Source organism: Eublepharis macularius, chromosome 4 (genome assembly GCF_028583425.1).
Source record: "Eublepharis macularius isolate TG4126 chromosome 4, MPM_Emac_v1.0, whole genome shotgun sequence".
Taxonomy (NCBI): domain Eukaryota; kingdom Metazoa; phylum Chordata; class Lepidosauria; order Squamata; family Eublepharidae; genus Eublepharis; species Eublepharis macularius.
In genome coordinates, this window is record NC_072793.1 from 127,708,468 (window position 1) to 127,722,073 (window position 13,606).

The following is a 13,606-nucleotide window of genomic DNA, read 5'->3' on the forward strand; positions in this document are numbered from 1 at the left end:
CTTGGCCAGGCAGATTTGGGCTTGCTGACTGGCACTTGAAAGTGGTGCCTCTCTCAACATAGCATCACAGTCTAAATTTTGAATACTGGATATAGTGCAGTGAAACCTCAAGACATGCCATCAGCTGTACAGAATTTTTGCCTGTTCAGGTCTTTCTTTTAAGATTACCACCAGCTGGTGATACTATGCACAACTATGGCTTGGGCCGATGTGCATGTGTGTTTGCTTATTCCATTCTGAAGGAACATCAGAATACATTTTCGCAAAGTTCCTTGACTTTATGTTTTCATACATAACTTTTTTTTTTGCTGTGGAACATCTTGCAGTGCTGCAATCTGTCCTCCAAGGTATCCATAATGTGGACAAAAGCAAATGTATATCAACTAAAAGAAATCCTAAATGGTCATTGGCTCAAAATCCAAGAGCTTTTAAATTGGCTACATTTTGGGGGGACACCACTAAAAGAAGCCAATATGCTTGAGATTAATCCCTGAATACTATTTTAGGCCCAACATAACCAGGAGAAGACTTCTGCTTATCACGATGGCACCAGTTTAAATTGTTTCCAGGGTCTGCATCTTCTTCTCCAAGGCAGCTTATACTGTTGGTGGTGCAAAGGCCATTCCAGTTCATCTGGCCCAAAAAGAACTGAAGCTGTGTCTAGTATTGGCCAAACCCTTGACGCAGGAGATGCTACACAGGGAAGAAGTCCAGCCATTGTTGTTTTGCCTGTTGTTTGCCAGTGTGTGTGTGTGTTCAGTCATGAAACAAACCAATTAACCTCCTTTAGCAAGACAGAGAGAGACTGGGCTTGGGTTGTGTCATATGACTTTTGCTTCCTAGAGCCAAATCCAATAATCCCAAGACTTTATTATTAATATTTTGGTGTGGAAATAGCAGGCACAACCTAAGCTACCTCTTTGCTTCACTAGGAACTGTTTACAAAAACTGTTTGAAGGATCCAGGAGAAAATGTACACCATTGCAATCAAACAAAAACCACTGACCTTATTCCAACTTGACTTTGGAGCCTAACTCTTCCTGTAGCCTTTACATAAAAAGCCACTGGATAATGGTGAAAGGCATGTACTTTGTTGAATTGGTGTTGCATAAAGCACACTGCTGAAAAAATGCAATTAAGATACAAGTTGATATTCTACTTTTCCTGATCACTCAACTCATTGAAGCAGCTAACACAAAAACCATTAGGCACCCTAAAATCATAAACAGGATGGAATAATCTCTACTTGATCTCTGATGATCCATTAACAGATGTACATCATTAGGCAATGCTGCAGTCACTTGTATGTGTCAACTGTCAACCAGCCCCCAAACCTAAGATCTTTTTTCCTTTTGAAGCAGAAAGTGAAACCAATCAGAACTTTAATATACATGTGTGCAAACGAATGTGCACACACACAACTACCTTTTTCATTACATCAGATGCACTGCTTTGGACTTAGCTATATATCCAAATTTGTTATTAAGTATTTATAGGCTCTGATGCAGGCCAGTCTACTCTCTTTGGCAGAGTCCTTTGCTTCTAAAGAAATATGACCCTGTGATGTATGCATGATTACCCAGCTATCTGAAACAGGGCCCCTTTAGAGAAATAGCTATGACCAAGGAACCTGTTTCTGGAAAGCTGATGCAGCTAAGAGCCAAGGTACATGTGACGCCTTACACAGGTTGGACACTTGTCAGCTTACCTCAAGTTTTGATGGGAAATGTAGGCGTCCTGGTTTTCCAGCTTGGCTTTCCATTACAGCTGCAAGACCAGGATGCCTACATTTCCCATCAAACCTTGAGGGAAGCTGACAAGAGTCCAACCTGTGTCAGGCGTCACTTGTAGCTTGGCTCTAAGTGTGGTCTAGTTTTCAGCAGGAGAAGGCTGAAAACTGAAAGTGTGTGGGCCTTCAGCCTGATGTTTTAATAAAATTATTCAGCTCTACTTTCTGTCTTGGTTTGTCTCTGCTCTGTCAAGCAGAGGACAACATGCTACTCTTGCACCACTACTGATTGAGTTTTGTTAATTAGCCCCATGTTATTCTTTCCTTAGGACTGGAAGACTGCCATACACTTTTCAGCTTAGCTCCATTTCACCCAATTGGCATTTATCATTGTTCTAATTAGCAAGGGCAAGAGAAGATTTAATGCATCACAGCTGGGTCCGCATTTAGGTTGCAAGCCAGCTTTCAAGGAAAAGCTAGGACAAAAAGAAAATGTTTCACTTGGCATTGCAGGGGTACTGGAACTACTGAATGACAAGAGGCTGGTGTATGATTTTCTATATGGATCGAAGAGGGTCACCTTGTCTTTCTCCAAGTCAGAACAGGCTTCATTATTCAGAACAGGTCCTTGGAGGTGAGCAGCCAACCACCAGTTGGCCCCAGTGGATTGAATGTTGCTTTTGGAAATGAGAATCCAGGGTTCAAGTACATCTCTGCCATGGATTCATGTGGGGTTTCTGGAACCCTCATAGAATTACTATGAAAAGGAACATAATAAAAAGTCCAGTTGGATCCTGTTTCATAGACAAAAGCAAGCCATTGTTTCTAATCAGACATGACAACTATGATTTGTTCCAAACCAGGAAGTCTCCCAACTATGAGGGAAGCACAGGATCCTGCATGTGGCTTCTGAGGCTTGTGCTCTTGTAATGACAAACCAGGGTTTGTCTGTTTGAATGCATCCTCTACAATTTATAGGGTTGCTTTACAATTTATAGGGTTGCCAAGTGCCTGCCGATGGTGAGCAAACTCCTGGTGATTTGTACCTCTGCCCACCAATTGTCAGCTGATCAGCAGGAGAAGCAGAGCAGGTTGTAAACTGGCAAAATGGGCAAGAACACATCTGTGTCCCCAAGCAATGATGCCATTTCCAGTGCAGCTCAGAAGCAATAGCATCTCACCAGGGCCAATTGTTTAAATAAATAAATAAGACTTGAGCCGAGTTTTAAAGAATTGGTCCTGCTGTGACACTATCTCTTCTGGGTTGCGCCAAAAATGATGTCATCATGTGGTGCCAAAGAGCATCAACAAATCAGTAAGTTACTAGTGCTCCCACCCCACCCACACAGCCGTGGGGCCGTGAACTGCATACACATGCAAGTAAAAAATACAGAAGGGAAGAAGGAGGTAAGAGCCAGGCCTCACCCACTCCTGCTGGGACCTGGTAACCCTAACAAAGGGGGGTATGTGAAATACATTTCAATGGAATGGAAAAAACATTATTTTTAAAGAAAGGGAGTTATGACCACAATATCCGATCCTTGCCTGTACCTGCTCAGATAAGCTTTCCATATGGAATTTGCATTATTTTAGGTTGATAACCCACTTACATGCATTAATATCTCCTTGTGAAGGAACAACATTATGTCTCACTTGGATTTCTCTTCCCACTGTTATGCCTGAAAAGGCTATCTCCTCCAGTGCCCCAACCAATAAGACACTGAAGGCCAGGAGTAAGAAGAGGATTAGATTTATTTCATTGTTGCAACAGTGGGAGGGAAACCAGGCCTTAGAAGCCCCCCAAATTGTTTCCCTCTGGCTCCTCCCTTGAGCAGCAGTATTTTTATAGCGTTTTTGACATCACAATATCAATGTACTTAATTACAATATGATTGGTTCGTAGTATACGTTGCAGTTAGAAATTTCAGTATGCATATCACCTTTTTAGTGCAAAGCCAGCTTATGCCACATTTGTGCATGTGTAAGCCATTGTCTTGAGAATGTTACCTTTTGAGAATTCCTTTCTGACTGAATGTATCTGGCAAATGAATAATGCTATTATACTATTATCTTCTGAGACAAAGCTCTGAATTCTTGCATTCAATACCCAATGTAATTAAACAGTTTCTCAAAGTTACTAAGCAATTGTGAACTGCTTATTGTAAACACATGAGAAATCACTGCTTGTATTAGGTCCATCAGCATACAATTAATTGTTATTATAGGTGAACTTGGCTGTGGTATCAACTGGTCCCTTTTTTGCCTCAGTTGCTAACAGCAGAAATCTTATCCCCTGCATGCAGTCTCAGGAGTTATAAAAGAAAAATATACTTTTATTTCTGAAATAGTATGAAAAGAAATTAGAATTTGAATCTGACTAGAGGGGACACTGAAACCTGGGTACCCACCCTCACCCCCGCCCGAGCAGCATTTGTGAGGCTGAGACTGCCACCAGAGGATAGATATTGGTGAAAATACCTCCCTTCCTTGTGCCCACAGAAGTCTAGGCAGGATTCAACTCCATATCATGGTAATGGGCTTGCAGACCAGCACAGGGCCTCCTCCCATAACCTCTGGGCAAAGAATAAGTGTTCCTCTTAGGAACATATTTATCTCAGCCTTCCAGGAAGAGGCAGCTTTGTCCCCATTAATTGCTCTCAGACTTGTAAGGAGTCAGGGACATGTTTTTTGGTCCTGCTGGGCAGTTTGAACCAGGCTGCTTCCACTGTGTTCTGTTTCTTGTCTGCTTTGGCATCTTTCCCCTTCAGGGGGCTTTATTTGGTTTAGTGGGAGCATGGGCCAGCCTGCACGTTTACATTGTGGTCAACATCATTGCAACAGCACATGCTCACATGCACACTTGGCTCTAATTACAAAAGGGCTCAGCGCTTTTAACACATTGCAGATTTGCATCAGATGAATTTAAGCTCTCCTTTTGTCGTCATCCAGTCATTATGGAAATATCAGATCTAGCACTTCCTGCTTCAATTTGCAGTTCTGAGAAAGTTAATACTTCAGGGCGCTACAGCAGGAAGCTGGGCCCTTTCCAAAATTCCCCACACAGTCAAGTTTTAAACGCGGTTGTGAAGCAGTTCCTTTAAATCCCAATTCGAGGCGCGTACAGCACTGAGCAAAGCAAACAGATGGGATCCCTTCATTGGGCGTCCAAGACTTAACGTTGCTGGATTTTGCCTTAGATTTTTTTCCTTGCAGCTTTTGGTTTCTCCTCCTGAGCATCTGTTGTAAAGATTTGAGGATGGGGAGCATGGAGAGAAACACTGATGAGTCATTTACTTTTGTTTGCAAGAGAAGCCATGCCATATGAAGCTGTTTCATTTTGTATTTCAGCCGATAGGCCTAATTTGCCGGTCAAAGCCATAACACCCTGGCAAGGGAACTAGATTTGTTCCCAACAGCTTAGCCAGAGTGTCTTACATGTAGACTCATGGAGGTTAATGAGCGACCACAGTTGGGGATCGTGAACGCAGCCAAATTTCAGTCTCTGAATAACACAGAAACCTGATGAGGTCAATACATCAAACCCAGTGACACTGATCGTGGTCAGTGGTAATGTAAACAGCTCTGAAAGAGGGAACTGTTGCCCACAACCAGCCAACGATCCAACTATTCTGTTGCATGTTTAGTAAATATACACAGTATAACATTGGCTAAGGAGCGTTTCCATGTTGGTGTTATATCCAGGCTAATTCCATGATCAATAGTGGAGGCTCAGCTGAACAAAGTAGAACTAATAGCTTGAATGGTTACCTTCAAAGGTAAACCTAGATATGACACTTGATACAGGACTGCCATTTAAAGTGGCAGCCACGTGTCAAGTTCTCTCCACTCTGCCTGTAACATTAAGCCAGGTCATACCATCACATAATACATTTCCCTACCTCAGCTCCAGATCATTGGTTGCCTTTCAGGGACAGAGAGATGCAGGAAAACAGCCTACATGTTATGGAGAGAGGAGAGAAGTGAACACAGGGCTGCTGCTTTTGGAGGCAGCAAGAGATACCCCTTGTGAATGCTTAATTGAAGGGGGGGAGACCTGTCAATCTGTTTGGTCAGCCAGCCACATGGGCCATGCAACATTGGCAAAATCAGTTTGTTATGCTCTAAGCTTCTTGCAAACTCTGGACCGGCACCAATTCTGCTTTGGCATTAGCAGAACATGGGTTGCTTCCCAGACATTTCTTCTCATGTCTATCAATCTGCAAACAAATATTTTTCCACAGACACACCATGTGACTCTAGCACTTTCCTCTGGATGAATCCACTCCTACAGAAGCTGCCCAGAATTTCCCACTGTTTAGGAAGAGGGGAGCAAATTGGTGGGTTTATCAGCTGTGTGCAAGTGTGTTTGATATGATGTGGATCCTGCCACTATCCTTTGAAATCAGAGCTCACCTGAAGCATTTGCGCTATTTACTTGGTCTACCATATGTGTAGCAAATTGGCAGCAATCTGCTGTCCTCTACAGTCAGAACCTTTGAGAGTGTCAAGATGGAGGACTGGTGCCCAAAACTTTGGGGCTGATTTAAAAATAAAGGAGAGGAGAATGATCCATAGGGATGTGTATTCAGCAACTGCATTGCACAAGCACAGGATTCACATTAGGTGCCAGCATCCTAACAATCTTTACTTTCCATTTGTTAACAGGATTCTAGTCATTAAGAATGTGGGCAACTCCTGGTGCAAAAAGCATCAGAAAGAAGGGAGAAGCTTAAGCAGGATTTCTGCTGGAGAGGCTGAGTTGTCAGAGTCCTTTGCTCTTTTCCAGAACCAGCAATAGGAAAATCATTCACGGGACAGAATTCCCCGCTGGAATGCAACTAACAGGCTTGCCCTTGGATCATTCTTTGGCACTTTGCTAGAGATTACATTCAACACAGTCTCTAGTATTATTTACCCTGGATTTATTTCATTTCGTCCCATATTTCCTCCAGGAGCACAAGGCAGCATAATGCTGACCCTCCATTTTATCCTCACAACAATTCTGTGAAGATGGTTAAGCTGTGAGACAGTGACCGATTCAAGGTTACCCCGTGGTAAGGAGATTCACTGTCCTGGGGAGAGGGCTTGGCCGCATCATAACATTGCCAGTGACACTTTAGCATTTGACCAAACTCTATGGTTTAACCATAGACTTTGGGGCAAATGCTAGAGCTTAGCCCAACACAATGACATCACTTCCAGGTTGTGCCAGAAGTGATGTAATTACACTAGGATGCTGTCAATTGCCCTGATTTCCCCCACCATCCCCACCACCATCATCCAACTGAGTGGCAGCAGGAAGGACCAGTGAGGGGATGCTGAGAGATTTACCAAAGTGGAAGACCTTAAAACCAACAGGGAAAACCCCACCCACCAGAGAAATATCTCGTTATAAGAATATGATAATAAATCATGTATACATGTCTTTATAAAGTGACAAGTGCATATAGTGAATAAATATCTCTTACATATAAATACCAATGAAATCTTATATATAAATAGCAACTACTACAATATACATGTACATTCTACTCCAATGCATTCAATGAATATAGTAAATACAATAAATACAGCTAGTATCACAAATATGAAAACACATTCATAGATGCATATATATGGCCATTAGTCCAACACAAAAATAATTTCTCTTCTCTTGCAGGGACGCTGGAATGAAGACTTAAAGTTGTAAGCAGTCGGCCCATCCTCCACCATATTTAATAGCTATTTAATAGCTACCTGTGATATAAAAATCACAAGGCTCCTGGATTAAATGCAGTTTGATTTGCAAACAGGGGAGTTCCAGCTAGCAGTTGCGGAGTCCCTGCCCGGGAGATCCAGGCATGAATGGAATGCCAAATGTAAATGCAGAGTGACCAGAGGTGATTAGTTTACTTTCCTCTCAGCTCCTGGTGGAGCCAGAGCAAGAAAGGTCTTGCAGTGTCATCCCACTTAGCACATGCCTTTCCCTCCTTCCATGATGAGATCCCCAGCCCAAGATTGAGGAGAAATCAATTAGCACCCATAGGTTTTTGTAATTCATTCCTGGAAAAAGGTACATTCCCCAACTAAATTCATCAACTCAGCTCCAGGGACATCAATTTGCAAACATTCCTTTATGATTCAACAGGAGAGCAAAACCTTACTCTTTTGTCCCACTCCAGCAGCAAGCAATCAAGGGCTGCTTCCACACATGTTGGATAATCCACTTTCAATACTCTTTAGTGAAGATTTGAAACTGATTTTCCATGTGTGGAACAAAAAATCCACTTCTAAAGGATTATGAAAGTGCATTGAAAGTGCATTATTCAACGTGTGTGGAAATGGCCAAAGTAAACTTTTGTTACTCCCAGGAACTGACCATTGAGGTCTTTGTTCCAACAGTTGGGAGGGCTCTCCTGCCTATAAGAGTAGGGACCCTTGCCTTATTCAAAGTGTGCATGCTTATTGGATCCAAAGTACTGCTCCTTTGGGGTCACCATCCCTAAGTCTCTCTGTCTCTGCCGAGATCGCTGGACATTTGAAGTTCTTCCTCCATGAACCTCTCCATTCCCCAGATAGGTAATTATCACCCTGCAATCCCTCAAATCTATTCCACCTTCACCACTACTTTTCCTAGGCATCTTGTGTGCTTGTATGCAATCTTGTGTGTGTGTGTGTGTGTGGGTAATCCCCCCCTGCTGCCATCTGATAGTTTAAAGGGATCTTTAAAGGGCTAGGTATGTGGATTAGAGGGGAGGGGGCTAAGTGGGGTGGGGGCTGCAGGCTCCCACAAACAACAAACATGTTCGTGACAGCATCGTGTTCGTCAATGTTCGTTGTTCGTGGGCAGCAACGAACCACAAACAGCTTGTTCAGTTTTTTTTCCCATTCGTACCCATGCCTAGTATAGTCTAATGCCCATTTAATACCTGCTGTTTGTGTTTTAGACCTAGTCTGAGCTCCTTCTTCCCTAACTTTACCCCCAAATCTCCAGGAATTTCCCAAGTCAGACTTGATGATCTTGAGGCGAACATTTAATAGGTGTAGCTTTCTACTTAACTACATTCCCATATAGGGGAAAGCTGGACCTTTGGATTTCTATCTATTACGTAGGCATCATAGTTTTGATAAGAAAAAATAGCAACACAAGGCAAACTGCTCAGATTGCTGAACTGCCTCAGATGGCCTTTTGCCCAGCCCCACTTATACCTGCTGTGCTGAGAGTCAGGGCCTTCTTGCTTACATTAATATAATTAGTCTTTGTTTTTACTTAAAAAAAAACTCAAAAAAGGCCTTTACTGCCTTTACTTCAGAGCAACTTTCATTTGTAGAATTTACCTCAGTTTCCTCTTAATGTTTTTGATTAGCATCTTAATTGAGAGGGTTGCAGTGGCAGCTGTTAATTATTCTTCTCCAAGTCATAGTGCCAGCATGATTAAGAACAGGTGGCACTGGGGCTGATTTGAGTTTGCCAGCACTTGCAAGCAGGAGCCTGGGTAAGGAGGAAGGAAGGATAATTAGAGGTTTCAATAATAAAAAAAGAGAATTCTTCTGGGGCTTGTTCTCTCTGTCACCTTTAAACTAGAAAAAAATATTGTGCCAACAGCTCCCTTGTAGCGATGCCACCTCATTTTCAGCAGTGTGACACACAGCAATGTAGCTGAGGAAGCTTTTGCAGGTGAAATTTCTGCCTGTTATGCCACTTTTAAAGGCACAGGGGCAGCAACAGGGAACAGAAGGGGAGGGTCACCAGAAGAATAGGGGAAGAAGTGTGAAAGAACAGAGAGCAAAGGTAACATCAGTTCATTAAAAAAATTAAAATTAAGAGCAGCAAACACACAAACAGAAACTACAAGAGTATAAATATTTAAATCTGGTGTTTAAAATTCAACATCCCACTTTTCTCCCCAATAGGGGCCTAACGTGGCCTACAATATCCTTCTCCTCCATTTGTGAGGTATACTAGCCTAAATGAATGACTGACCTAAGGTCATCAAGTGAGCTTCCGTGGCAGAATGGGAATTTGAACCTGGGTCTCTGAGATGGTAGTCCAAGACTTTAACCACTACACCATGTACGGTTCTCAACAACCTATTCAAAAATGTCCCACCCCTTTAATAGAGACTTAATGCATGGAAATGGGCAGGTGAAGCTTTTCATGGCATTGGGTTAAGTAACATCACCTGGTAAATAGCATCCCATTAAGCCTTTTATTAAAGCAGCAGGGCGTTTTTTCCCCCTAATGCTGCTTTGGCTCTCAATACTTTTCAGTTGTTCCATTTGTACATTCATGGCAAGCAAGTGTGAGCTGGTTGCTGTGTCAAAAGCACTGCAGGAAAGGAAGGCAATATGCTGGATCCAGAGCCATGTATGATGCTGATGTTTCTGTTCTTTACTAGCAACTAGGGTTGCCAACAACTTGGAAGAAAAAATAATGTGTCCCATTAACATGTGGAAACAGACAGCTGAAACTTTCATGTCTTGAAGGAATGAACTTACAAGCCCTCCCTGTTGGTCCCTGGGAGATCAGAAATGCTGTAGCCATCCGAAATCTCCACTTAGTGACATTACTCCTTCTCTCTCCCCAGGGGTGCCAAAAAGAAACTAGGGAACTCCCACAGCCACCAACAACAACACGAGTATCTCTTGCTAAATGAAGCCACATGTCTAGCACTCTGTACCTGCATTACCATTTAGAAGCTCCACCTAGTTGCTGGGCTTGCCTGCTCCTAAGCTAGCACAAGGGCGCTCTACTGCAAATTCATGATTTCAAGCTATCCTGTGCAAGGAATCACAAGCTAACCCACTGCCAATCTCTGGTACCATACTTCAGACTGCAAGACTGAACAAGGTGTTTTCAGACACCAGGCAAAGAGAATTCAAATAGAAGACAGTTTAATAAGGGAATAAAAAGAAAATATACATGATCTGTTCATGCATTCAAGCCAGAGTACAAAGATGAAAACACACAGCCTTTTCACCTATCCTAAACTCATTACTTGCCCTAATCAGTGTTTAAGAAAGACAGACTCGCTTTACTTGAAGTTGCATTAGTTAACGTTTAGCATTACCTTATTTCTAATGGTTGGGATGCTGCTCATTGTCCCAGCTGTATGGGCAAGATGGAATCCCTATGTAAAGGCTTAAACGCAGCCTCTGTGGTTAGAAGCCATAGAAAAGCAAGCTTCTTCATTGTGTACTGATTTTAAAACACCTCCTTTCTCCCTCCCTCCTTGAGATGACCTTCCCATCCCTTCCTGTCCCAGTTTACCCTCCAGCAGTTTACCCTCCAGTTTACCCTCTGAGAAGCTCTTTAAACCCCCACCCCCTCCAAATTACAACAGTGCATATCCAACGCATTATTAAAGTTGTTTTGGACGAGGGATTGGGGGATAATGAGATAGATAAGAAGACTAGGGACGCGTTAATTAACCCCTGTCCAAGAATACCTGTCTTCTACACACTCCCGAAAATTCACAAATCGGGACATCCTCCCCCCGGCCGGCCAATCATCTCCGGCTCTAATTCCATTTTGGAACCCCTTTCGCGTTTCCTGGACTTTTTTCTGCAACCCCTAGTAGCCAACACGCCAGCTTATTTAAAGGACACTACTACCTTAATCTCACTTGTAGAGTCCATAGATATCCCGCCCTCTATATATCTCATGTCTTTAGATGTGAGATCACTGTATACCTCCATTCCTCATGATGAGGCGAGAGTGGTAGTACAGGATGCTCTTCTACTACGCGAGGTACAGCAGCCCTCCACCCCCTTTCTCTTGAACCTCTTAGATATTATTCTGGAGAAGAATTACTTTAGATTCAACGAGCAGTATTTTTTCCAGCTAAAGGGGGTGGCTATGGGATGCGCGGCTGCGCCTAGTATCGCGAATATCTTTATGTCCGCCTTAGAGAGTAAATGGGTGTTTGATGATGAGAAGAACCCCTTTAAAGATCTAATTATATTGTACAGGCGATACATAGATGATATCATAATCCTACTGAAAAGGGACGTTGCTGAAGATTTAGGGAGATGGTTTAACTCCCTTCACCCTGATATTGAATTCACATGGACTGGTAGCACCAGTAGCCTACACTATTTAGATGTTACCATTTACCGAGAAAGAGATAACAAACTGGCAGTGCGCCCCTTCAGGAAGCAGACGGACCGGTGCTCTTATTTGCATTATCAGTCTTTCCATCCAAGGGGTTTAAGGGACAACATCCCCCTGGGTCAATTTTTACGGCTGAAGCGGAATTCCACTAACCCTTGCTTTTATGAATCCAGCGGCCGTAAATTGAAAGAAAATTTTAGAACGAGGGGATACCCCCAGCACACGATTGAACGAGCTATACAACGTGCTGATACGACTAATAGGGCAGATTTATTAGTATCTAAGCCACCAAGGATGGATGATAAAATAAAATGGGGTCTGGAATACACTACTTTAGCCCCAAATATAATATCAATTATTAAGCAACACTGGCACATTATTAGTGGTGTCCGTGGCTGTGAAGCAGGGCTAGCGGTAGGCTACAGACGCACACGGTCCATTGGGGACATAGTCATGAGATCAGAGTTTTCTAGCAATCCACCAAGTGGCACTCTGCCAAATGGCCATTTTACATGCGGCTCATGTAGTGTGTGCAACCTTATGGTTAAAACACAGCAAATACTACCTAATCATTTTTCACATGGATTTTCTAACTGCAAGTCCATAAATGTGATATATGGTATTCAGTGCCCGTGCCCCCTATTATATATAGGGAGCACAACTCGCCCTTTAAGGATAAGGATCCAAGAACATCAATCTAGGATCAGAAATCAGGTCTGGGAGGCTCCCCTTGTTAATCACTTTCATGTAGAGAAACACTCACATAATGATCTTAAGGTTTCTGTAATAGAGCAACTTGATCGCCCCTTTGCTACGGACATGGTTAAATTGCTGCTCCAATTAGAATCTAAATGGATTTTCCGACTAAACACCCTGTCACCTCATGGTCTGAACTCGGAAATTAACTTTTCCTGCTTTCTGTAGTTTCCCCATTCACGGATAGGCAAGTTACTGTAAGTTTTTGAGAATGCTGTGAAAGCCTTCCTCTTGTTACGATTGGCCCCTCCTCTTTTTGATTATTTTAACTCGTGGTCCATTTCATTTATCACATGTCCGTGGAACATATGGAGTGGTAGGAGAGTATGCCTTGTGCTTGTAACATACTGTAAGTGATATTGTCTTGTTTTATTTTTCATTTTACTGTAATTATTGCTAGATATTTATAACTAACCCTTTCCTTACAGTATGATCAGTCCGAATCGCCTTAAGCCCAAGAGGAAGTGAGTCTTAGTACTCACGAAACGGGTTAATGATATTTGCAAGCAAACCCCCGTCGGCGTTCGTCTAATTGCATTCATATTTATGGACTGTGAATATATAAGTACGGTGCACAACTCCCTGCCTACCGGCTCCCTTTGATGTATTGACAACTGGCAACTAGCACTTTAAAAAAATTTTCTGACGACTCCGGACAACAGAAACATTGTGATATATGTATATATACTTGGACTTTGTATCATGGCACTCCAAAATTTTGTATAATGTAACTTGTATTTATGGTTGTATTTATTGCACTTTTCGCACTTTATAACACATAAATTAGAGTATATTTCGGCTCCAAAGATTGTTGAGTCCCGGTTTGGTTGTGTTTTGTTTCACATTGGTACCGGGGCCGCCCGTTGTTGTTTACCAGTTTACCCTCCAGCAATTTGGCTGTTTCTCTCTCTGTCCCTTTTGAGTGTCATCCAATTGTAGAAATATTGTGGTGAATTCTTGGGTGGAGGACATGGCTCCACACATAGCATTAGTTTAAACAACATCACTTGGTAAATAAAATCCTATTA

General features: G+C 42.5%; 1 long non-coding RNA gene across 1 annotated transcript in view; it reads right to left on the reverse strand.

Annotated features, from left to right (window-relative positions):
• Positions 1–3,483: 3,483 nt before the first annotated feature.
• The window catches only part of LOC129327302 (uncharacterized), a 29,252-nt gene continuing 19,129 nt past the window's right edge, over positions 3,484–13,606 (reverse strand). Inside the window, exons 2-3 of the long non-coding RNA XR_008596801.1 lie at positions 9,047–9,200; positions 3,484–4,966 (exon numbers count right to left, since the gene is read on the reverse strand). This is a non-coding gene — a long non-coding RNA (uncharacterized LOC129327302). The remainder of the gene's footprint in view (positions 4,967–9,046; positions 9,201–13,606) is intronic.